The 26392-nt window shown below is 45.2% G+C and overlaps 1 protein-coding gene and 1 non-coding gene across 14 annotated transcripts in view; both read left to right on the top strand.

Moving 5' to 3' along the window:
* Window positions 1–26392, top strand: part of nrxn2b (neurexin 2b) — a 1005166-nt gene that overhangs the window by 583035 nt on the left and 395739 nt on the right. The window lies entirely within an intron of this gene.
* On the top strand, window positions 1875–1950 carry trnaa-ugc (transfer RNA alanine (anticodon UGC)). The gene has a single exon. It is a non-coding gene; the product is annotated as a tRNA-Ala (tRNA).

Below are 26392 nucleotides of genomic sequence, written 5' to 3'. Positions count from 1 at the left end.
AAAAGAACTGTGAGACAAAGAGCAAGTGAGAGGCAGAGATGTCTAATATGACGAGGAAGAGGACAGGTGAAAGTATTCTCCGTGTGTAGGAGGAGATGATTGCGTCACTGCCTAGTCGCTTCGGGTATGCCATGTGGAAAAGAAGTGTCAGGAAAGGGGCACGCACACAGAGAGACACACACACACACACCCCGACAAACTTCAACTCCACCTCATAACTCACAAGTGCTTGTGTATATTAGTTTGTTTTATTCTGCCTATGCTGTGTGACAAAATCACTAAGGTATACTTTTTGTTTTTTTTTACTTTTATGACTGCCAGTAGAATGTATTAATGGATGGCAAGGGAAGCCAGGCTTCCCCCCAAAAATTACCAAGAACACAATTAAATAATTTATCTTTTGATTTATCTTTTGTCTCATAACTTTCCTTCAATTCGCAAGAGGCAGAACGTATCTCACCGGATAAAGCTTCTGAGTGAGTGAAACAGCTCCTCTCTATCTCAGTATGTGTAGGCCATCTATTTGATGCTGTCTGGTCAAAAGGAGTATGACACTGTTACACCCCCCCCCCCCCTCCCCATAACATTGAATGCAAGGGAAGTCAGCAAGCATTTGGCTCCTCTTTAAAACAAAACAAAAAGATCTGCGTTGAGCTCATCTGAATGCACCAGAGAAGCCAGTTTGGACTTGGCTTCACACCAATCACAAACCAAACGTAATTTACAGATACATCTTGAATTGTTTCATCTCATTGTGTCGTTTTCCTCTGGTGACGAACTAGTTGGAAACATTAACTTGCTTGACCATGCTGTAGTAGGTTATGCAACTGTCTGTTTGTGGACTTCCCTGGACAGATGCTGCTCTCCAGTTTTGTGATGAATTTAGGCCTATATATCACGGTGCATAGGGATATTAACTAACATAGAGGAAAGAACACAATTATCACAACACATAGGTTGTAATATGGATTTTTTTTCCTGGCTTAGCTTCCTCAGTGATTTTACCACACACCACTACTGCTGAATACCTTCTATCAAGACCGAACAAGTAGATGCGCAATGGATTATGGTCATTGTAGTTACCGTAATTACCACATTTTCTGTGCTAAACTATGTAGAATATTGGCCTGTTGGAAACTACATCTCACTACTACTTCCCACAGTCCAGGCTGGATTGTATTTATCTCTAGAGAAACTGTGCAATCTGTTCACAGAAAAAAAACAAAGGAAATTGATTTCAAAGAAAATTGATTTCAAAGAATTGAACTGATGCCATTCAATTAGGTGTTTAAAAACCGGTTAATCGCTCAGCACTACCTCTGTGTCTTCAGCTAATGGCACCACACTTCCCAGTCTCCTCTTCGACATCAGTCGTCTGTATCACTGTCTGTCCACTCCAGCTCCATCCCTGGGTGACATGGTGAGATCCAGTTACAGCAGCAGTCAGGGTACAGCGGTCAAGGAGAAACGTCATCACAGTGACAGTGGAGAGAGTCCATCAGGAAGTGTCCCAGAGAGAGAGAAGGGGAGTGTGCCCTCGCCTACCTCCCCTGGGCCTTATCAGAAAGAGAGCCGGGCGGGGTGAGAGACAGAGAAGAAAGAAAGAAAGACGGAGAAAGACAGCAATGTGATGCATCTCTCTCATTCTTCCTCTCTGACTTTCCTCTTCAGTAATATCTTACTATTGCCATTCGCTATCCACCTCTGGGCCTCCTCAAAGAGAAAGAAAGAGAAATGGAGAGAGCCGGAGAGAAGGATATATTTTGTGTGGGCGTTGGTCTTACAGGTGTAGGATAATAATTTGACCTATATTGTCACAGAAAAAAATAATCCTCCTGCAATGGGATTTGAACGTTTAGTCCCTAATGTTACATGGTCCCATGTGGCTCAGTTGGTAGAGCATGGTACTTGCAATGCCAAGGTTGTGGGTTTGATTCCCACAGGGGACCAGTATGAAAATGTATGTTACTTGATCAGTGGTTAGGCTATTAGCTGGCCAAAAGTAGGCTACTTGAAAAGTGAAATAATGTAATGTGATTTTTCAGTTAAATATTATTTGTGTAAGTCACAAAGCTCATCTGCATTTCCTGCAGTGCAGGAAAAGTCTCAGCAACAAACGAGGGATCAAATTAAGATCTTACATCTGTATAACTCATCCCCTCACTGGAGAAGATGTGGTGGGGGGGACCAGGGGCTAGAAGGTGAGATGAGTTTGAGATGCAGCATGTCACTCAGGGCTCCAGCCCAAGCCTCAAATTCATGAAGTGGATGCTCATCTATGTGAGGGTGAGAGAGCGAAGTGACTCATTGTTTTAATGAGTCACACGCTCCCGAGCTACATTCCTCGATGACCCTAATATACTGTACTGGCTGCATTCCCTCTCTTCCTTCTTACCATATTCACTCTCTATTCTCTCTCTCTCTCTCTCTCTCTCTCTCTCTTCTCTCTTTCTTTCTGTACTCTCCAACCCATAGCTCTCCTCTTGTTCCCAATGCCTTTCTTCTTTGCGAGACCATCTTTTGTTCAATCTCTCCTTTTTTCCTCCTCTCTGTCCCGTTCTCTCTCGCAATCTTTCACTGGGGAATCGTTTTTTTTCCTTCATTTTCATTGACTGACCAAAAAGGTGTCACTTTGCAGATATCCAGTCGTCCTTCAAGGACTTTGGATGCTAACAAGCTTAGGCAGCCAGGAGCGGTGAAATACACGAGGCTTATGGCATTGTAGCAAAACATCTCTCTGGAACACTGGTCCATAGTCGGCCAATAGTAATTGTAATTATTAAAACCACTCAAATGGTAAAGAGAGGCTATGCTCTGTCTGAATCCAGATACTGACCACAGGTCAACTGGATCTTAATGCCGTCCACCCTGACGACCTGCATCACTGACCTGAGGACAGTTGGCAAGAATATGATCATGCCTAAGGAAATTCCCAACAGCTCAGTGCCTGTAGGGCTTTCTTATCACTAGCCAACACCCCTCTCACCCTTCAACCTCTCACCCTTCAAGCCCCTCCTCCTCCCACCCGCTTTTGACTAGGTGCTCCCCGTAATTGTTCTTTAAGGGGCCGCGTTCTTTTTGTGTGCATTACAATCAGCTCCAGACGCAATTAGCTGGCTCGGGGGCTGCCCGTGTTCACCCGGAGAATGGGTCATAAATAATAAGTAATGGGCCCAAATGAGGCTGTTGGTTATCGGTCGGACTGGACGTGGGTGGCCAGTGGCATAGTGAGTATGCTCTGGAGTAATTGCACTCGGCTGTGAATAATCCATACTGAAGAACAGGAGCAACAGAGTGAAGATAAGGGTGGGGATAGCGAGGGATGAGGGCGGTGGTAGAAGAGGATAGAGGGACGGGGAATCATGCGGAGAAAGGAGTGGACAATTCAAATGTGCCTCCATCAGGTAAGCGATGTCGCAGAGGGCCTAATCGTCGACAGGTGGAGGTTACGGGACGGGACGGGGGGATTTGTAATGAGGTACTCTGGATGAAGCTTCAGAATGGCTTCATAGCTAACATGTAGTAGACCTCTTAGTTCTAGCATAGCCTTGACATACTCCCCTAATACCACTCTACACACACATTCATACTTTTACACACACACACACACACACACACACACACACACACACACACACACACACACACACACACACACACACACAGACACACACACACACACACACACACACACACACACACACACAGACACACACACACACACACACACGGATGTCCCAGCCTCTCCTCTGTAAGTAGATGCACATATAAATGTAGCTGTGGACTCCCATCTCTGATCAAATGCTTTATCTCCTGACACTGTCGTGACTCATTAAATCAGTAACACGCTAGCGAAGGCAAGCTCTGCAGTAGCACTACAGCACACTCCCTTCCACTTTAAATCCAGCACAGTTTTGCTTTGGCACTGCGCTGCACCCATTTTTCACACTTACCTCTTGGCAAGCATCTCCCAAAAACCCAAGCTTCCCGAGAAGGAGAAGAGAGATAAAAGCCTCCGTTTTGGTCTGTGATGGTTCCTACTGTTGTAGCCCCCCTATTGTAGAAGTGAGTGTGTCTGTTGACTCGATCGCACTGTGTAGGGCTGGGCGATATACTCTATTTAAACATACCGGTATTAATGCATGGACCGGTTTGGGTTTTTACTTTACCTTCTATGACCGTACTTCTGTGTTTGGTTTGTTAGATGTGATAACCTACTCCGCACCGTGTAACAAAATGGTAGATCATACACTGCATTTTAGAGGAACAATGGGAAAATAATTCTGCTTTGAAAGTTGATAAACTTGTAGACTCACTTTTGAGAAAATGGCCTTTGAATGTTTTGGTATTTAGTGAAGAGCTACATCCATTGTCTACATCCATTCAGCATCGTTTACCGTTCACACACTCTTAAGCTTTAGCCCCACCCATCTCGTTTCGCTATTGATGCGTTCAGAGCGCACACTTGACGCTCTGGCCGATGATTTGTTTACCTCTGGATAACATGAAAGCAGTTTGGGAAACACAAGTGTTTTTCTTCATTTGTACTATTTTCTAAATTTAGAATAATAGTGAAGACATCAAAACTAATAACACAAATAACACATATGAAATCATGTAGTAACCCAACAAATGTTAAAACAAAATATATTTTATATTTGAGATTCTTCAAAGTAGCCACCCTTTGCCTTGATGACAGCTTTGCACACTCATGGCATTCTCTCAACCAGCTACACCTGGAATGCTTGAAGGAGTTCCCACATATGCTGAGCACTTGTTGGCTGCTTTTCCTTCACTCTGCGGTCCAACTCATCCAAAACCATCTCAGTTGGGTTGAGGTCGGGTGATTGTGGAGGCCAGATCAAATGATGCATCACACCATCACCATCTCCTTCTTGGTCAAATATCCCTTACACAACCTGGAGGTGTGTTGGGTCATTGTCCTGTTGAAAAACAAATGCCAGTCCCACTAAACACAAACCAGATGGGATGGTGTATCGCTGCAGAATGCTGTGGTAGCCATGCTGGTTAAGTGTGCCTTGAATTCTAAATAAATCACACACAGTGTCACCAGCAATGCACCCCACGCTTCCGGGTGGGAACCACACATGCAGAGATCATCCGTTCACCTACTCTTAATTTTTATTTTATTTAACCGTTATTTATCTAGGCAAGTCCGTTAAGAACAAATTCTTATTTACAATGACGGCCTACCCTGGCCAAACCCGGACGACGCTGGGTCAACGCCGCCCTATGGGACTCCCAATCAGAGGCAGTTGGGATACAGCCTGGAATATAACCAGGGTCTGTAGTGACGCCTCTAGCACTGAGATGCAGTGCTTTAGACCGCTGCACCACTCAGGAGCCAATGACTTTGCGTCTCACAAAGACACAGTGGTTGGAACCAAAAATCTCAGATTTGGACTCATCAGACCAAAGGACAGATTGCCACCTGTCTAATGTCCATTGCTCATGTTTCTTGGCCCAAGCAAGTCTCTTATTATTGGTGTCCTGTAGTAGTGGTTTCTTTCCAGCAAATCAACGATAAAGGCTTGATTCAAGCAGTCTCCTCTGAACATTTGATGCTGAGATCTCTGTTACTTGACCTCTGTGAAGCATTTATTTGGGCTGCAATGTCTGAGGCTGGTAACTCTAATGAACTTATCCTCTGCAGCAGAGGGGGGGGGGGGGGGTGACAACTTTGTCTTAATCCGCAGCTAAACGTGATGGTTAAGAGATTTTTTGCCTTCAGTGTATGTTAGGCGTGTGTATTACAAACACACACACACACACACACACACAAATACGCAGCAAAACTCCCCTCCGTAGGTTGATCTGGTCTTTGTTGAATCTACATGCTTAGTAATACTCCTATCTCTGTCTGTCTCCTCTGCTGACTCTCACATGTGCTGATTGAGAGAGAGAAAGACTGCGCAAGTCTTAATGTCAAGGAGAGGGAGAGAGGGAGTAAGAGGACGGGAGACAAGGGGAGGGAAAGGGTTAAAGAGAGAGTTGTAGACAGAGGCAGTGTACATGTGGCCTTTCAATATGTCTTTATTTTATTTCTCAGACCATACCCAAGTGAGACACAAACCTAACCATGTCATTCTTTTCTAGGTTGGAACAAGTGGAATCACTTTAAAGTGTTATCCACTTCGATGTGCTTAGTGCATCTTTTTCACAAAATAATCTAGTTGAATCCCAGCAGGACAACCAATACAGTAAACTGACTCTAAACCACATCATCAGCCCGTCTCTACCTCGGCTCTATCTGACTTGGAGGTCAGCCTGCCTAGGGCATATAGAGGAACACAGGGGCACTCAGACCCTGTGTCGGGGTCGTAACCTTACAGTTGTGGTGTAATAGCATCAGGCTTTCCCGCTGACACACAGCAGATTATGTCCTGTCCCCTGGCTCTGCTCTGTTCTAATGTGCTCCCGGGTGGCCTTCTCTTTTTATGGCTGGGCCAGCCTCCTACTGCCGGATGCCTGGCTGGAATGCTAACGAGATCAACTGAGAGGGTCACCTCCATACAGCCTCTCAGAGGCTGATGCAAACGCCAACACTCAGACAGATGCACACTCACACGTGTACCCGCACACTTTTTTCCAATAGACCCTCTAAACCCCCGGGGGACCTCAGCGTCCGCCCTTGATGAGATCACATGACAAAGGTTAATGGCATCCATCCTCCTCTCACAGGAAGGATGACCTGCTGTGGAACAGGGCCTGGAGAGGAGGACAGGAGATGGGGAGGGAGAGGTGAGAGGAATACAGTGTCATAGTGTTGACACTGGCTGTGAGCTGTCACCGTATGAAGTGTGGACAGGAAATGGAACCGAGACACGGTGCATGCTAAGTGTTGAAGGTGGGGAGAAATAAGGAAGAAGATGGCGAGGAAAGGAAAGAAGATGTCGGCAACTGTGGATTCAATTGAATCAAACCAAACTGACATTGCAGTATTTATGTACCTCTTTCCCCCCCATGATCAAATAGAATCATAGAAAGTCTCATACTAAACTATTATACATACTAATAATAACACAAATCATTTAATTCATTGGATTTGCATAGCTCTGCTCCATTCCTGCTGATCAACGCACTTCACATCGTAAATTATAAAAACTCACCTCGTCCCACACAGAGTAGAATCCTCATTAGAGGCTGCCAGCTTGCATAAACATGACTCTGATAAGGTTCCAGCACCAGTAGCTCCTTTAGGGTTTTCAAGAGGTTAAAGGGATACTTTTCTACTTCCCCATAGTCAGGTGAACTTGTGGATTTTCAGTATGAAGGAAGTTAGAGGTAGTTTTGTAAGCCAATGCTAACAAGCATTAGCGCAATGCCTGGAAGTCTATAGATGTCAGCTAACATGCTAATATGAACAACCTTATCCCTTCAACTTGACAAAACGACCCTTAACGCCCCTTTCAGGCTAACAATCCATCTCATCATTTAATAGTCATATATATAATGGTCTGAAGCTTGAAATTAATTTGGGTTATGTGGGGGGATAAAAAGGAGTCGATAGCAATTTGAAAATTACACCTCTGGAAATGCTGGGAGGGTGGCTCTGTCTATACAGAACACTCAGCTCTGCATAATTACATCCATATGTGCTTTTAAGATTATAGGTTGTCTTGTCACATGGTTTGCGAAGACGATGTCTAGTGTCCAGAGTTGTATAACGACATTACAAGCTAAACCTTCTCGTGCCTCACGTCTCTTCACTTAAACAAACATATGCACATTCACAAGCTGCTCCGTGATATTAAGATGTTGTAACACAGAGCCACTGTATAGCTCTTCCTCTTCCCTCCTCCTCTCTCTCCCTCTTTGCCCCCCCCCCCCCCCTCTCTCTCTCCTTTCACACTCCCACAGGCTCATGTTTATTTCAGGGTGGTTCGTGAGATTGGGGGCAACAGCGACAGACATCATTAGGAAGTGGCAGACATTTCACCTTTACCTAGAGAGCTCTAAATAAAGACCTTGGATTATTCAGAGAGACGGAGAGAGATGATGGAGAGAGAGATGGGGGGAAGGGGGGTCAGAGAATGGAGGGCATGCAGAGATTGTATATTATATGTGAAAATGAATCGATGGTCAGACTGGTCCTAGAACAAATCCCTGAGAGAAAATCCCGCACAGGAAAACAACTCGAATACAAAAGAGAAAAACGAATCACAATCCACTGTATAGGTTGCCGCATTACATTTCCTCCGACTGTACTCTAAATGAAATGCATATCTGGCATCTCTGCCACAGGTCATTGCCCTTTCACAATAGACAACAAACAAATATAAACAGCTGACTTCACCGTCAAAGGAGGGAAAAAATGACAATAAACACTAAGCGGGAAACGCTCTCTCTCGTCCCATGCTTCCTCTCAGATGATTGATGGCCACCATTGTTCAATGACTTTTATTCACGGCAGTGGTAATTGCTTTTTGATATTATTACAAATGAGAAATTACTCTGTCCCATTACCGGAGCCCATGATAAACAATGGGGGCCTCCGTCGAGTCGCCCGATAAGGGAGGGGGAGGTTCTGCCGTTCCAACTCGACTTATCAGGCCTGAGTTATAGAGGAGGGAGACAAAAGGCGAGACCGATAGAAAGGACGATAGGCTGAGATGTTTCCTTTTTCACTTGTTAATTATGCTCCGTCTGCAGGAAAATGACATTGGGCCTTGAACTCGCATCTGAACGTAAGCTTGCTGAACATGTGACAGTGAAGTAGCAGTGAAATACTATATTTGTACGTTTTCAGTATGCTCTGCTATGAGTTCAGATACTTGAATAAGTCAGATAATGAGATCTTTACTCTCTTCTTCGGTCTAGGAGACCCATATGAAGGGCAGGCTTTTGCTCCGGTGCTAATACAGGGCGTTGCAACATGCTGTCGTGCTTTGGCTTTGCTCCGTTTTTTTGAACGGGAGAAAGAATGAGTTCTTCCCTCCCATGCAACACCTATGTCTGTGTCTACTCTAATTAAATCGCCTTGAGAGCTGGTATTTATAGCCTGGCTCTCCTCTCATGTCAGTGTGTGTAAGTAATGTCCTGGAACGTCAGTCACATCTCATTTCCACGGCCCCTTTGGCACTAACAAGATGACCCCGTCCGCCTCCACTCTCTGCTAGGGCCAATGGGGGGAGGGGGATGCTAATCACCCGTCACTTATCTGTCCCGTCAGTGGCTGACAATGCGCCGTGGCGACGGGTGACAGATGAGGAAGTTCCAGCGTTGGTGATGAGGAAGTGCTCGGGGCCTAATCGGATAAGACCGCGCCTCCAGGGACCCTGGGGACCCTACATTAACACCCAGTGGCATTAAAGAGATGGTGACATATTAAGAGAGGGGTGAACATGACCCCATGTGTTACAGAGTTCATGACCCCGTAATGGGGACAAGATGCATAACGAGAGGCTAGCAATATGGTTAGTCACTTAGATTTGGCCTTGGCATGAGGTCAGAAATTATGCCCTAGGAGGCCCTTATAGATGCAAAAATATTAACTTTCTAAATCAAATCCAGCTAACTGTGATGGGCCAGTTGGGAACATCCCAGGATCCAGTGCTGGTTCATATACTGGAACTTGAGACACAGCGCTCTCAGACTGTGTTCTCCAACTCCAGGCCTCGAGTCCGACCAACAGCACACATTTTTATTGTAGCCTTGGACAAGCCCACCTGATTCAACTTGTCAACTAATCATCAAGCCCTCGTTAAGTTGAATCAAGCGAGTTTGTCTGGGGCTACAACAAAAATGTGTTATTGCTGAGTGCACTCCAGGACTAGGGTTGGGAAACCTTGCTCGAGGACATGATGCTTTATCATAACGCTAAACAAACAACTATTTCCCGAGATCCTCCTCTCAAGAGTTAGTCTGCTAGAGCAGCGCGAGGGTCACCGCAATATGGCTGATACGTTTCCAGCCCACTCTCTCATTGGCCAGTGTTCTCCTCCTGACCTTGTGTCCTCTTTACACATCCATCCCATCCCTCCCTTCCTCCCACTCGGAGGGCCAAACAGACTTTCATCAGCTCCCAGCTCTCCTCGGGTCCCTGCTTCCTCCACACCACCACCACCACTAGCAGCCACCTACTGCCTACCAGTGTTATTAATAGATGAATCAGCCGCCTTGTCCTCCCCTCCGGTTGGCTGCCATGGTAGCAGGGGATGTCTAGTGCCTCGGAGCAGGGGATTGAGGTGGAACGATAGATTGGTCAAGGGAGAGCGAGAGAGGGTGGGCGGATCGATGGGTGTGGCTGCAGTTTCTCAGGCCAGGGAGAGTTTGTGTGAACTGGTGAAACTATGGGGTGGCCATTTTGGAGACAACTTCCTATGAGAGTGGAATGTGTCACTGAATGACAGCTCACCTGGTGAGGTGATGCATACTGATGAACAGAGTGGGTGTCTGTCTGGCTTTTGATATGTCGCACTAACTAGCTTTCACTTGTTTATGTGGGAGCAATTTCCTGTGTTGAAGGGTTTTTACTTGGCGGTGGGGGAAACAAGAACTGACTGTTTTGCTCAGATGTTACAGACTGTTTGATGTTTCGAGGTGTTGAGAAGGTGAAAAGTTTTCAAGCGCAGTATTGATTGAGCTTTAATTCAAAGGCCTGCCTCGGCTCATAAAGACTTTAAATGTATGGTTCCTCACTTGTCAGCCCTGTGCAACTCTGAATTCAAATACCGATATTAAATAACCAATATTTTGTCTGTGTTACTCTCAGATAGCTCCTCAGAAGTTGTGTTGCTTGTAAATTTATCTTGTCGCGCTTCACAACCCCCATAACATGTTCTTGTCTTGCCCTTTTGTTATCCTGTGAACGAACTACTGGAAAATAGCTGTTAGCTGTTAAAAAACAAATTCCCTCACGGGAATAGGCCAAGTTCCCAGTAGAGTGAGTCCATCCTCCACCCATAGTTACTGAGTAAAGCTTGCGTGCACCGATTCCCTACCCAATAGACTCTCACATGTGAGCTTCCCAAATGAGATCCCACAGTTGCCCATGGACACGGAAAGAAAGTTTCCCAAATTGATAGGCGCTAGTCACATGACACGGGAAGAGTTTGCAATTAGTGGACTGTGCCTGGGGGCTCAGTTTTACTGTCCACAGGGGCCCCGGGTTGCGTGTTGGAAGTCAGTTAGTTGCACTAGTTCTAGAGGGCCAGTGAGGGTTCCGGTGTCTGTGTCAGTGCATGTGTATGTCCTTGTGTGTGTGGGCACACTAGAGGAGGCCATTTTGCACTCCTCGAGCATCAATAGCTCGATCCTCCTCCCACTACCCACAGAAAATACCAATTGGACCTGCGGCTACTCACGACAGGAAGAGAAGAAAAAAAAACATACAGCCGAAGTTGTTTATTTTTGCCCGTATATCTCAAGGTTATTTGTAATCTCATACTGGGAGAGAAAGCCATGTAGTCTTTACAGATTCCTCTGAACCTGCAACAATCAACCGTTAAGGGCGAAGAAGGCACTTACCGTTTGTCTCAAGCCTTGAGTGGTGGTGCTGAAGTACCGTGTGGCAACGTGCCCTTAATGAGCAAGGCCCCCTTTGGTATCCCCTTATCTTCATACTGTAGAGGTAAAAAATGGAATAGAAATCAAAGACATAGACATGTGTTGTGCATCAACCTCTGAAGCTCAGAGCGTGTTGGTGTCACTAGTGATGTGTGACTGTGGGGTATGCTTTCCATCGATTCACAATTCACACCTTCCTCATTTTTCGCCTTCCCCTCGTCTTCCCTAATCACCCCATCATGGGGACTGTGTCTATGGGCTTCTTTCGCTCTTGCTTTCTCTCGCTCTCTCGCTCTCTCTCTCATGCTCTCGCTCGCTCGCTCTCTCTCTCTCTCTCGCTCTGTCGCCCTCTCTCTCTCTCGCTCTCTCTCTCTGTCGATCTCTCTCTCTCTCTCTCTGTCTCTCTCTCTCGCTTACTCTCACTCTCTCGGTCTTCCAATTCTTCCACTTCTTCCCCTCCTGTGATGCAGACGAGAGGTCCTTATTGGCCGGTTGTGAGGAAAGGCACATTTTTTCCAGGCCTGCCTGTCTGGCTGGATAGGTAATCAGCTCCCACCTAGTGAGCCAGAGCGGCAGCCATCTTTACCTCCTCCTACCCCCTCTAATCACTGTCTGGGGCAGACCGAGTCAATCGCTCCCTCACCACACACTCGTCCCCTCGTTAGGGCCTTGTCAAACCTAGTGGGTGATCATTTGGATCATCCCTCCATGCATATTCCAATCAATCAGACCATTCATATAATGATCATTTTGGCCTCACAGAGCGGTATTGTTAATTCCCATGACTCATAGATCTCAGATATAATGGGAGTATAATACATGGCAGTTAAAGGATGAAAATAGACTCATACAATTGTCAAGACTAATAGAAATCAGTTTAACTGATGTTTGTTAGCAGGGGCCATAGTAGAGGTTCAAGGGTGATGTTTGCAGCAAGCATGTTGCTTGGTAACAATTTCAATAAAATGATATGAATGAACATCCCAAAATGTTTATTTTTGTAAGGATCGCTGTAGCATTTTGGCAGTAATATTTCAACCGCAAAGGACTGCTATTCCTTCCACATGCACTAAGATTATTTGTTGATTACAGTTTAGACCCGAAACAGAACCTTTGTTCGCCGTACACCACCTTCTCAGACGGTTGGCCAACTTTAGCCATTGTTCGCGGCTAGCACAAAACAAATGTAATGTTTTTTTTTTCTTTCTTCTTTCCCCCCCCAAACTTTACCATGTTGAACGCACCTTACGTCACACTAGGTCACCAGAGGCTCATTTAAGAAGCTGTCCTTTGTGCTGACGTACAGACTGTTACCTCACTGTCCTCTCAGGTTCTCTAGAGTGTAGTGCCACTGTCAGTCAAAGGGGCTGAAGTAGAAACGACAGGAAGGCTGTTAGAGAAAGTGATGGGTGGAGGAGAAAGAGGAGAAATGAAAGAAAAGAGAGGGAAGCATATTCCAGAGAGAGAAGAAAAGAGAAAGAAGCTGACCTCTGCCCACGGCAGTACCAGGGAAATTCAGCAGATGGATTAGTCGCTGATGTCTCACCCCTCTTCACCGTGGCGCAGGCACACACTGTCCATTTGTCAGCATTTGACCCTCTCTTCCTACTACACGGGTTCCAGGCCATTCTGAGTCCCTAAGGCTTGCAACTTAAAGGAGTGTCACTGCTGACTTGGCTCCGTGGTAGATGGCACTTAAAGATTTCAATCCCATACTTGATGAACAGACTATATGTGTTCAACTCTAAATCATTGCGGTTTGGAGCATCACATTAAGTCCAGTGTCCTCCTCTTAGCCCTACCCAGGGATTTAATAGAATTGATTATGCAGTATGTCCATGTTAGCTACGTCAATACGCAGTAAATAGTGTATGTATGTCAATGCTACACTAGCATTTCACTAGCAGCTTAAGTCGTGCCCCGGGTACGTGTTGGGAGGTGTCGGCTGCTGTTGTTGTTGTTGGCTGTTGTTAGCGGTGGGTTGTCAGATTATGGGAGGAGAAGGAGTGTGTGCTGCTGTTGTTACAGTGAGCCCTCTTGGGTGTTCTACACCGCGTCACCCTCTGCTATCGACTGTGTTCTACTGGTCCCACAGGAGCGGCCCCTGCTGACAAACTGGGAAATAGCAGCACGGGAACAGCGAGGAGTGTGAGTGTGTGTGTGTGTGTGTGTGTGTTGTAGCTTCCTTGACAATGTTTGGCCCTTTAGGTTTATCATTATACCAACTGCCAGAGGCCTGTGGGCGTTGTACTGACAGTGCTGCGGTTGTTGTTATTAAAATGGCAGTTTTATATCAACAAAATGACAAGCACAAGACGAGAGTGCTTACATCCCCTCAGGATGAATAGCGGTCCAACTATGCCATTGACGCAAACCTACATACTTATACACATTCACCATTCAAACAAAAACCCATTTTCCATTTCAAAAGGCACGCGACCAGCTAAATGCATTGTTCCTTTTGAAACTAAAGTGCTGCATTGTGCAACGCATTCAGATAAACTGTGTCAGATTCAGCAAACCCCAGCACCGAGTCTTATTATTGTGTCAGGAACCAAGCCTTGGCGCTAGGAAGGTAGGGCTGCTTTTCTTTTGAAGGAGCCACAAGGGTTTCTATTCAAAGCCTTGGAGCTCTGCATACCCTAGCAGGATTTGGATGTGCTATTAATGGGCTGAGATGAAGATGTGAATTCCGCACCACCGCCTACATTTCCAAGCCTACCACGCGGGGGGCAACAGATTGCGTTGCTGAGAAATTGCATTAGCTCAGACAGTTTTGTTCTGTTTTGTACACACGTATAGCGATTTTTTTTTGAGGAATTAAGTGCCGCATGCTTATTTGTATGGTGTGTGTGTGTGTTAGTGTGTGTGTGTTTGCTCATCCGTGCACGCGAACGAGCGGGGCATGATTGTCTGCACGTGTTGGCCATTGTGTTATCCTGAAAGGGCTCAGTTCCCCATGTCATGCGCTGCGTTAAGCCACATGGAGAATGTGTGGTCAAGCATGGCCCAGATTTGTGTTTGTGATCCTAAGGCGTTGAGGCTGTTTGTTGCATATGTTACTGAAACTGGCCGGCCACAGGGGTGCGATGCAAGCAGACTTCCTCTGCCGTCTGTCTCGTCCCTCAACAGCTAGAGCCAGACTAAGCCTAAGGAGCTACAGATGGGAATTAGACTAGCAAATCAGAGAATTCGGCCCGCAAGGAATTATAGTAGAGGTTTCGATATACTATCGCTCACATGCTTTAACATATTATTCAAATAGAATGGAAGAGATTATCATTATGACTCATTAAGGTGGGAAGATATAGTTATTCTGAGAACACCACTGGCTTGTGGGTATGCATTAGTACTAATTCAATGGGGACTGCAATCAGGTAATTAAACATAGTGACACTGTGGATTAAAAACCAAGTGAAATTGCTACATAATTATTCAAAAAAATGACATTGGCAGAGTTAACCAACAACATCTCCTTACAAAAATAGTGTGTTTTTGTCCAATCATTAATTGTGAACGCAGTAGTCTACCAATGCTGAAGAGGGGTTGCAAATGTGTTTGGTCAGTAGAGGTGACCGTGTGCTTGCGTGTGATTGTGAATAGCGCAAGGCTTTTGTTTTAAAACTGACCTCACTAGTTCAAAGCCATGTCTGATGTCTAGCCAGAGGGCCTTTTAGTTTGATCTGGGAAGCAGACTCCAACATCAGAAAGTCAAGGCATCGATACATTTTTCTAGACTGTGAATGTGTCGCTGTATCTCTCAACACTTACCACTCTGACAGCATTTGATTGCTCCCTATGCTCAATCTGAACGCCCGTCTCATTCTGTTGAGACCTTTGCATGCTAATGTGGTCCATAATTGCTGTCATTTCCGGGAATCCAAAGAGAGCGAAAGTGTCAGAGTGAGTAAGAGGCGAGAAAGTGTGTGTTTCTTTTGTTGTGTGCATCTGAATGCTTCTGTTGATGCGGGTGACTGTGTCGGAGAGTTTGTTAATCAAGCACTGCCTCTAGCATTGTCTATCTCAGCGAATCACTCTGGAATCTGGAGGGAGAACAATTACCATCTATACTCCTCAGTAGGAAACAGACACACACACACACACACACACACAAACACACACACTCCACGTACAGTACTCCTCAACCAAGCAGGAATCCAGAATGTTTTTACCCCGACAGTCCCATCTGCTGGGCAAACGGACCAATTAGGAAACTCTTCTCATCTCGAATCAACAAAAACGCCTTTTGTGAATGTGACCGATTTACTTTTACGATTGTTGTTGTTTTCCCCCCTAGCAGAATTATTATAATTTTTTTTCCTTCTGTACTGGGCCGTGTTCATAAAAGATAGGCGGTGTTGTTTGGCAGAGGCAGGCGCGTGGCTTGGCGCCGTCATTAACGCAGGCATTGTGTGCGTTCTGTTCCGTTAATCAATGGTTGGAGACCTGACCAGCCGCCGGTGTTCGATTGAGCGCCGGCGTCTGTAATGACAGGAGTGGCGTAGTCTGTAATGACAGGCATGTGGGTAACGGTGATGACTGGCGAGCCAACTGGCCAAAGGACAGGAGACTAGGGTATCGTTGACAACTGTAACGATTTTACCATTGTATGCTAGACTGTTCTCCCACTTCTTTTCCTTCCCTCTCCTTCTTTTGCTCTCCCTCCCTCTCACTACTTACCTCTTTCTCCTCTCATCTTGTTTATCATTTTCTATTTCTCTCTCTCGATCTCCCCTTGCCTCTGTCTCTCTCTCTCTCTCTCTCTCTCTCTCTCTCTCTGTCTCGCTCTCCCTCTCGATCTCCCCTTGCCTCTCTCCTCTAGTTCGATCAATGGCTTCCTCTTTGTTGCTCTGCGTATTGACAGGCTCGGGGCTTTCGGGTGTAATGGGAGACTGGTCAGGGGAGCTCATCCCTCTATAGGCCCGGCAGGACTGTAAATAGATTGTTCAATTGATGCTGGAACTGTAGTACCTCTTACACTCAGTGTCATGTTTCACCTTTACAGTAGGATGGTCGGTAAAGCTGCTTTTCACAATTGCATGGGTTGTGCACTTCATGCTTATTTAATGATGTTATGGTTCATGGGGGAATGTTCTGCTTATTTAAGAAAATCCTGTTGTTTTCCTGCTACCTTTTGCACTGTTTGGTTCTTAGTTGCTACTATACACTTAGTATACAAAACATAAGGAACACCTTCCTAATATTGAGTTGCTCTCAGAACAGCCTCAATTTGTTGAGCCATGGAATCGACAAGGTGTTTGAAGACGTTCCACAGGGATGCTGGCCCATCTTGACTCCAATGCTTCCCACTCTTGTGTCAAGTTGTCTGGATGTTCTTTGGGTGGTGGACCATTCTTGATAGACACAGGAAAGTGTTGAGTGTGAAAAACCCAGCAGCATTGCAGTTCTTGACACAAACCGGTGAGCCTGGCACCTACTACCATACCCCGTTCAAAGGCACTTACATTTTCTGTCTTGCACATTCCCCCTCTGAATGGCACACATACACAGTCCACAACCCTTCATCTATACTGATTACCGTAGACGTAACAAGAGACATCAGGAAGTGATCATGGCTTTCACCTGGTCAGTCTGTCATGGAAAGAGCAGCTGTGCTTATTGTTTTGTATACTGAATAGTATGTAAGAACAGAAGGGTTGAGCAGCAGCTCAATCACTCTCCTCAGACTCTTTCCCATAGCCCTTCATGTTTACAGCTCAGCAGTCCCCCACAAGTTCACTTCAGAGCAGTTTCAAACTGTTAAGTTTAATGGGAAAAACTCTTGTCTTCTTTTTTCATCTGTTATTTTACCAGGTAAGTTGACTTGAGAACACGTTCTCATTTGCAGCAACAACCTGGGGAATAGTTACAGGGGAGAAGAATGAATGAGCCATTTGTAAACTGGGGATTATTAGGTGACCGTGATGGTTTGATGGCCAGATTGGGAATTTAGCCAGGACACTGGGGTTAACACCCCTACTCTTACAATAAGTGCCATGGGATGTTTAATGACCTCAGAGAGTCAGGACACCCGTTTAACGTCCCATCCGAAAGACAGCACCCTACACAGGGCAGTGTCCCCAATCACTGCCCTGTGGCATTGGGATATTTTTTTAGACCAGAGGAAAGAGTGCCTCCTACTGGCCCTCCAACACCACCTCCAGCAGCATCTGGTCTCCCATCCAGGAACTGACCAGGACCAACGCTGCTTAGCTTCAGAAGCAAGTCAGCAGTGGTATGCAGTGTGGTATGCTGCTGTCTAAGGGGAACTGCTGAGCTGTAAACATGAAGGGCTATGGGAAAGAGTCTGAGGAGAGTGAGCGAGCTGCTGCTCCTCAATCTTTCTGTTCAGACAGGCACAGCGGTGGGGGAAGATTTGCCCCTTTGAAGGTCTTAGACTAAGTGAAGAAGTGTATTCCCCGGTCTACCTCTTCATCCAAACATAATTTTTAACGCCTGGGGCAATGATGCATAAATACAGTGCATTCAGAAAGTATTCATACCCCTTGAGTTTTTGTTGTGTTACAGCCTGAATTCAAAATTGATTAAATAAAATAAACATCTCACCCATCTACACACAGTAACCTATAATGACAAAGTGAAAACATGTTTTTAGAAATGTTAGCAAATTTACTGAAAAGGAAATACAGAAATCTTTAATTTACATAAGTATTCACACCCCTGAGTCAATGCTTTGTAAAAACACATTTGGCATCGATTACAGCTGTGTCTTTCTGGGTAAAACTTTAAGAGCTTTCCACAACTGGATTGTGCAACATTTTCCCATTATTATTTTCCCATTTCTTGAAGCTCTGTCAAATTGGCTGTTGATCATTGCTAAGCAACCATTTTCAGGTCTTGCAATAGATTTTCAAATAGATTTAAGTCAAAACTGTAACTCAGCCACTCTGGAACAACCACTGTCGCCTTGGTAAGACACTCCAGTGTAGATTTGGCCTTGTGTTTTAGGTTATTGTTCTGCTGAAAGGTGAATTCATCTCCCAGTGTCTGGTGGAAAGCAGACTGAACCAGGTTTTCCTTTAGGATTATGGCTGCTCCCAAGCCCAGTCATGTGAAATCCATAGATTAGGGCCTAATCAATGTATTTCAATTGACTGCTTTCCTTATATGAACTGTAACTCAGTAAAACCGTTGAAATTGTTGTATGTTGTGTTTATATTTTTGCTCACTATAATAACTTCACAATGCTCAAAGGGATATTCAATGTCTGCTTTTTTTTTTACCCCTCTACCAATAGGTGCCCTTCTTTGCGAGGCATTGGAAAACCTCTGGTCTTTGTGGTTGAATCTGTGTTTGAAATTCACTGTTCGACTGAGAGACCTTACAGATAATTATATGTGTGGGGTGCAGAGATGAGGTAGTCATTCAAAAGCATGTTAAACACTATTATTGCACACAGAGTGAGTCCATGCAACGTATTTTATGACCTGTTAAGCACATTTGTACTCCTGAACGTATTTACACTTGCCATAACAAAGGGGTTGAATATTTATTGACTCAAGACATGTTAGCTTTTCATTTTTATCAATCTGTAAAACTTTTACATTATACGGGGTATTGCGTGTAGACCAGTGACATAACGTCTAAATGTAATCCATTAAATACAGGCTGTAACACATGTCAAGGGGAGTGAATACTTTCTGAATGTACTCTCCATATATTTCCCGCTATCTTTCTCAAGACATCACACCATGCTCTAGAGGAGATTTAAGTACTATGACATGTAGCCGTCAGAAATATTTATTTGATCTCTTTTGGGATGATCAGGTCAGATTTGTCAAGAAAAAAAAATCCTGGCAATGTCTTTTGGGAACATGAATGAAAACCAAATAGTTTTCTGCACAACATAGATAAATGTGATTCTGTTTAACAGCTCAGTGCTCTTCGCCTCATCTCCATAAGGATCACTCACCAGTGGGCGGTGTTATGTTAGTTGGAAATAATCCGATTCTGACACGAGAGGCCATTGGAATGTAACTTTACTGTGACCTGTGAACTACAACAACTGGCGTAACACTTGTTTACTAGCTGTGTTTACAACTATTCCTGTATATCATTACAGGCGGGTGCGTGGGGGTGACTGTTGGCATTGCCAGGCAGGTTGTAGAGTGTATAGGTAATGTGAGCCCACATCAGATGGCAGAGACCGTAAACTGAGAGACAACAGCATGGGCGCTACTGATGCTAATGCTCATGTAAGGTTATCAGAGCAGCCATCCACCGAAGCTCTCTCCACTCTCCATCCGTGACAGGCAGAACACCACGGACTGCTGCACTGACACATCACCCACACAGAGAGGCCAATCAGGCTGCCAAGAGGACCTAGAGGAACTGTGGTGGCCATTTTAGAGGATCTGGCTAGAAGTTGTCCTGTGATACAGGTTTCAGATCAACAATCCTTCCCCTAACCTTAACTATATGTCACGGCTGTTGAAAGGAGAGGACCAAGGTGTAGCGTGGTGAGCGTACATTTTCTCTTTTGTTCTAAATGACGCCAACAAAACAATAAACAATACAAAACAAACCCTGAAGCTTCAGGCTATGTGCCATCAAACAAAGTTAACTTCCCACAAACACAGGTGGGAAAAAAAGGTACCTAAGTATGGTTCCCAATCAGAGACAATGATAGACAGCCAAAACATCGAAATAGAAAATCATCGAAACACAAAATATAGAATGCCCACCCCAACTCACGCCCTGACCAAACCAAAATAGAGACATAAAAAGGATCTCTAAGGACGTGACACTATAAGGGAGGGAAGCTGCTAAACTGACTTTAGATCAGTGCTGTGTAAACATTCAAATCTAGACATTTGAATAAATCTCTCTGAAGAACTATTTGTCTCTATTACCCACACTACATGATAAATCAAACACTAATGCATTGTTTGTTTTTATTTGAGCAACCTCGGTGGTGATCATTAATTTCATCATCTTTAATTACTCAAACTGATTTCAGAGCTGTGTCCTTAATGGGCCTTGTGATTAGACAAGAACGATCAGTTTTATTTCACTCTCTCTAATTTCCCCTCCAAAGACAATCCAAAGAAATTAAAAACTGTGGGTCCTAGTTAATTTATAGCCTGAGACACTGGCTCAGTGTGTATCCTTGTATAACTAGTGTCCCATCCGTTTTTTTTCCTAGCCAGAGTAGAGAGGAAAAACTCCTGGCCCTAACAAAGCAGTCTCCCACGCTTTTCCACCTGATGGACTGGAAGTTGTGTTCTCTCCGACTAAGTAAAAATGTACCCAAAAATTCAGTGGACAGGAAAAGTGCCTCTCCTCTCCAGCTGCCGTCGAGTCCCTGTGTAATTGAGTGCTCAGCCCAGCTTCATTACATTGTACGGCAAGAGAGCAGGAGACATATAGTCCCGTTCCCCCCCGACTTGCCTAACAAGTGCGCAAGGTCCTCCAATCACAAATCAATGAAGTCACTTTTCTGTCACGCATCTCTCTTTTCCTCTCTCTTCCCCTCTGTCGTCTTTTCACCCATGAATTTTTCGATCTCTCTCACTGTCCTGGTTAAATTTTGGACCCCAGGGAGGGAGAATCGATGTGCCGCTTTGTTCTCTTTTCCATCACCACACTCCTGCCCATGGGATTATTTTTCAAAAGCAGGGGTGCTGCTGAAGCTCACTTTTTGGGGGATGTTGAGGCCAGGTACCGGCCAAACATGGTCAGCCAGACCTGGCTCCAAATGTAATTCAGACAAGTGAAGAATTGTACATTTACACCACTGAATACACAGGGGTTAGCAAATCCATCTTGTTGTATATATTCATTCATTCATCAATACATGAATGCATCCTTTTCACTAATCTTTCTGTTCATATATTTATATATTTGGTCCTTTTCTCTCCTCACTTGCACTCCTCTTCTGCCACCCCTTCCCTCATTCAGACCTTGTGTCCTCGGGCAGAGACGAGAGAGACAGAAATATCCCGGTGTCCCATGAATAAAAGAGGCCATCCGAGGCTTTGCTCTCATAATTAATATGTACACTTTGAACACGGAATAGAGTGAATCTGCACATCACAGGAGACTTGGCCCTTTGGACAGTGCCACTTCTTCCCTCTCTGAGGATATCCCAACAGATTGAACTGGTCTGTGACTCGCTGACAACGATCTCCCATTAGAGAAACAAGGCAACCTCCAGATTATGCGTTGTTATTTACAGAGGACTTCATGTGCATGATGTGCCGATGCGAATGGTCGAAACAGGAATGGAAATAGAGATCAAGTAAACTCATGTAATGAATAGAATAGCAGGGAGGAAGCATAGATGAATGAATGAAGACAAAGCGATAGCATGCAACTACAATAGCAGGAACAGCAGGAGCAAAGGACTATATAGTAAATACTAGTCTATTACACAGTAATATACAATAACAAGGAGTGTAGCAAGTAGTAGGTGAATGATGAACAAACTACTTTATGAAGCAACTTATAAATATGGGTAGGACATACAGTAGTGACTTATTATTGTGGACAATACTATTGGCAATAACACAATAACAACAAGGGGTAACTAATTAAACACAGCTAAGCTATCACAAATAGCAGTGAGAGCAATAACCGGTAGGAAACTTACTTTTATACAAGCTTACCACAGAATGTAGTCTGGCTAATGCGCCTTTTCTCTGTTGGGCATAGTAGTACTGTGCTCCTGATGGGGCGCCGAACTGCATGTGTGAAGGAAAGGAACGGGTTGTTGACAGCCCCATAATTAATGAATCAATCAGCCTTTTCTGCAGTGTCAGTAACCACAGTTTCCATCCACAGTTTTACACGAGTAAAGTTGTAAAAGAAATCACGACAGCTGCGATGGAAACAGGATGTTTTGGTATAATTTTAGAAATGCTGACAGATAATTTGTTAATTCGACATGGTGGGATCTTTTTGTGCCAGCAAAATGTATTATGCGAGAAATGGTGGGGGAAACACCTTTATGCACAAATATTGATCTAATAGAGCGGCAGGTAGCCTAGCGGTTAGAGCGTTGGGCCAGTAACTGAAAGGTTGCTGGTTTGAATCCCTGAGCTGGCAAGGCTCTGTCGATGTTCCCTTGAGCAAGGCACTTAACTATAATTACTCCTGTAAGTCGCTCTGGATCAGAGCATCTGCTAAATGTTTGATATGTTAAATAACAACCATCATATCGAAGTAAACTTGGAGTCACGCGATGATATGTTGTGCGGTCTTCCAACTAGTTTAGGCCACAGATGAAATAAGTTATGATGAACTTCACAGGGTGGTGAAATTGCACAGTGATCTTGATGCTCCTTTCCAATAAACATCGATGGTCTTATTCTGGTTACATGATGATCGATGCCTGACTGCCGTTTGACAAAATGACATATTCTCGCTCTTAACCATAATAATCTCATCATGTAGACTGGCCTACCCGGACAGCCAGAGGGGCCACATTTGCCATTGAACACAAAGGTTTTTGTGAGAAAAAAGAACGACAAGTAGAGTTGAAAATGCGATGGAAACGCATTGAACTTGCGATGTTTATTCAGTACATGAAAACTTCAGCAAAAAAAGAAGATCACGCACTGATCTTCATCTGCAACAAGTCTGTTTGGTGGAAACACCACTGGTGGGAAAATGTGCAAATTGTCTTCATTGCGATTTTAGAATATTCGCATGAAAATATGTCAGCAATTGGATGTGAACCTAGCTACTGATACAGTAAAAATCAATCAGGGCCTCCGCCCTCCATGTAATTCATTTAGGAAATCCAACGGTTTATTTCCGATATTTGCATTTTTACCTAACCATTAAACATGATTTGAGCGACAAATAAGCCGTATCCCGGACTCTCTTAAGCAATCACTCGGTTGTCACAGCCAAGTAGACTTGTATTCAACCTTACCATTGTCCCCTTGTCATTGATATACACATATACAAATTACAAGGCCCACCTCAATCTCTGTCTCCCCACGGCTTCATTTAATGGCTGGCTTCATCACTCTTCGCCGGGGCTGTTCTCTCATTAGCCCAGGCTGCATCCAGCCAGCTCCCTGCCTCAGATCACTATGCCTTACTGGGCAAGGAGAGAGCCAGGGAGAGCCCCAGGATCCAAAGCTCCATGCTTATCCCCTCACACAGACAGGAGCTGCTGCCTCCATCACCCAAGCTGAGACCCTCCAAACAGGGCGCTTAGCCCTGGGTTTTTTAGTAAAACATTTGATTTATTTAACCTTTATTTAACTAGGCAAGTCAGTTAAGAACAATTTCTTATTTACAATGACGGCCTAGGAACAGTGGGTTATTAACTGCCTTGTTCAGGTGCAGAACGATTTTTACCTTGTCAGCTTTGGGATTCGCTCTGGCAACCTTTCGGCTACTGGTCCAATGCTCTAACCACTAGGCTACCTGCCGGGTTATCCCCCTTACCCCGAGCTACTTTATCAGCAGAACCCTATGAGATCAGGAGAAGCCAAGGGGAAGACCGGGTCGAAGGATAGACGGGAGGACTAAAGGTCAGGGCTAGAAGAAACCTCGAGGGGAAGAGTCAAGGCATAAGATATGGGCTGCCGAAGGATGGAGATCGATAGCTGTGAACTTGGCTTAGGGGCTTGTATGTGATAGAGATGTTTAAGTGTCAGTTCCTCATCCAATATTGTTCTTGGGGTTCCTAATAGTTTTCTTCACCCTTTCTAGCAGGAGCTGGCCCCAGGAGAAATAAATCTTATGGATCTAAGACAGCCGTAGAAATTAACTACATTTCTGTGTGAAGGGATGTTAGAACCCTGTAACGCTCCTCGCTGTGGATTCCAAACTACCATCAGGTTGTACTGCACCCCAGCATCTTCATCCCTTCCTCTCCAACCTCCATAAATTCAGACCAAGCTAGTGTGCCTCAGTGTTTACTGCTGTCCAAGAGCTATCGCCACCCCAGCTCCCCCAATAGCGGAGATCCCCATTCATCCATTCATGCCGTCACCTCAAACCCAAAGAACCCTGCCTGTGCTCTACCTCTCAACCCCGCTGTAGTCACTCCCAGGGCTGACAGCCTAGCTGTCTCTATTTCCTCTCCTGTGGGACTCTCTCCTTTCCTTCTAGACTCTCTCCCTCCTCCATCCCTCTCTCCTTCCTCCATTAAGACTAGTGCTGTTTTTATTTTTTGGTTGTTTTTTTCCCCGCTTGGCCTCTTCTGTGCTGCGGCAGTGCGCCTTACCTCGCTTCGCCTCTCCCCGCTCCCTCTCACAGGCCTTTAAATAATTGATGGCTGGACATGGGAATTTGTATCTGTCAGGGGCCTGTCCCAGGCTGTCAGGACCACGGTTGTGCCTGGCTGCAGACCAGATTTACAGCCGGAGGGTCTGTGTCTGGAGCCGGGCCGGGTCTGGCGGAGGGCCCAAGGTCCCTCTGCCGCCCACATGCCCCAGGGGAGAGACGGGGCTGCCAGGTCGGGAGCCTCCCTAAACTTCAACACACCCCGGGGAAGAGAGGGTATAGCCTGCTGGGGAGAGCCGTGCTTCTCTGAGCTAAGGAGGATTTGTTTAGGCTGTGTGCACTGTATGTTACACGAGCCATAGTGTTATATATGATTATGGATGTGTGTGTTTTGTAGGTGTGCATGTGTGTGAGTGTTTGCATATCAATGTGTTTGTGTGTGTCCCCGTGTTTCTTAGCGTTCTTAGCGTGAGCTTAATTGCCTTTGCTGTTATCCTCACATGGTCTTAGCAGCATAGTTTGCTCTCTGCTGTTTCCCTACTGTAGCCTTGCAGAGCGCCTTTATAAACTGGATAATGAATTCCTTAGCAGCCGTTCACATAACCAGATCACTGTAACCGAGGCCCAAGTTTAATTCCCTGTTAATGTGTTTTTATTCCGTCCTCTACATCCTGACCCCTCTAGATATAACTGTGTAGCTATTATTTTGAATCATTGTCATTTATACTTTGCCATCAGGCCTTTTAATGTACCTTACACAACCACTTAGTGTGTCAAGTGGGGCCTGGGTTAAGTATCGGGTGGATTAGATGCATAGTGCTGGTCCAGAAGCTACCACTTACTACAGAATGTCTGGTATCCTGTTTGGTTTTCTCGGTTAAGCCGCAAACCATTACATTTGAGAAACATCTAAAAGTGACATGTAATACAACTAAGGTAAACCCAGTAAGCTGCAAGGCAGAGTCAATAATATTTTCTGGGATATCCTGTGCAATGTTGTTTGATAGAACCCACGTTTACATTTCTCTAAAGAAAAGCTATGGTTTTTCTTTACCTTCGGAGTTAGCAGAGGTGGGCCTCATGCGGTATGCCTGCTGGGAGTTATCCAAGACTCAAGAGGGTTTCTCATATGGTTTAACCCCTACCCTCCAAAATAAGGAGCTCAGATATGAAAATGTCAACACACAGAGAGCGCTGTCGACAGTGCATCTCAGATAGTCTCAGTCCCCAGCTGTTCAGAAGCTCTGTCTTCGGACGTCTTGGATCAGTGGGATTTCATATGGAAGGAGACCCATACCATGCAGGTAGTCAATATCTGATCTAGGCAACGTTGACAATAACCGCTTGGCTAGCTACATCGCCTCGTCATCCCCCACAGGGACAGACGTTCTCAAAGTCCCCATCTGTTCCTCCCAGTAAGGCCTGATCGATGGGCAGCTTTCCAGTACACAGCCTTGGCCCTCCACATAGAAGCCTCCTTTACTATCCAAGACGTTTAGCTGCTAGCATCGACCAGGCTACGCTCCTCCCTGCGCATCTGCCATTTAGCCTGTGCGGGAATGCTAACGGCAAACTAGCGCTGAGCCACTGCCAGTCGACATGGCGTGGAAGCAGTAATCTGATTGCAGTGTGTTGGCTAGTCTGAATAGCAGAAGGA

This window comes from Oncorhynchus mykiss, chromosome 9, assembly GCF_057628025.1.
Source record: "Oncorhynchus mykiss isolate SJ-2025 chromosome 9, ASM5762802v1, whole genome shotgun sequence".
In the NCBI taxonomy this organism is placed as follows: domain Eukaryota; kingdom Metazoa; phylum Chordata; class Actinopteri; order Salmoniformes; family Salmonidae; genus Oncorhynchus; species Oncorhynchus mykiss.
Note: the sequence above shows the minus strand (reverse complement) of the source record. Positions and strands in the feature narration are given on the sequence as shown.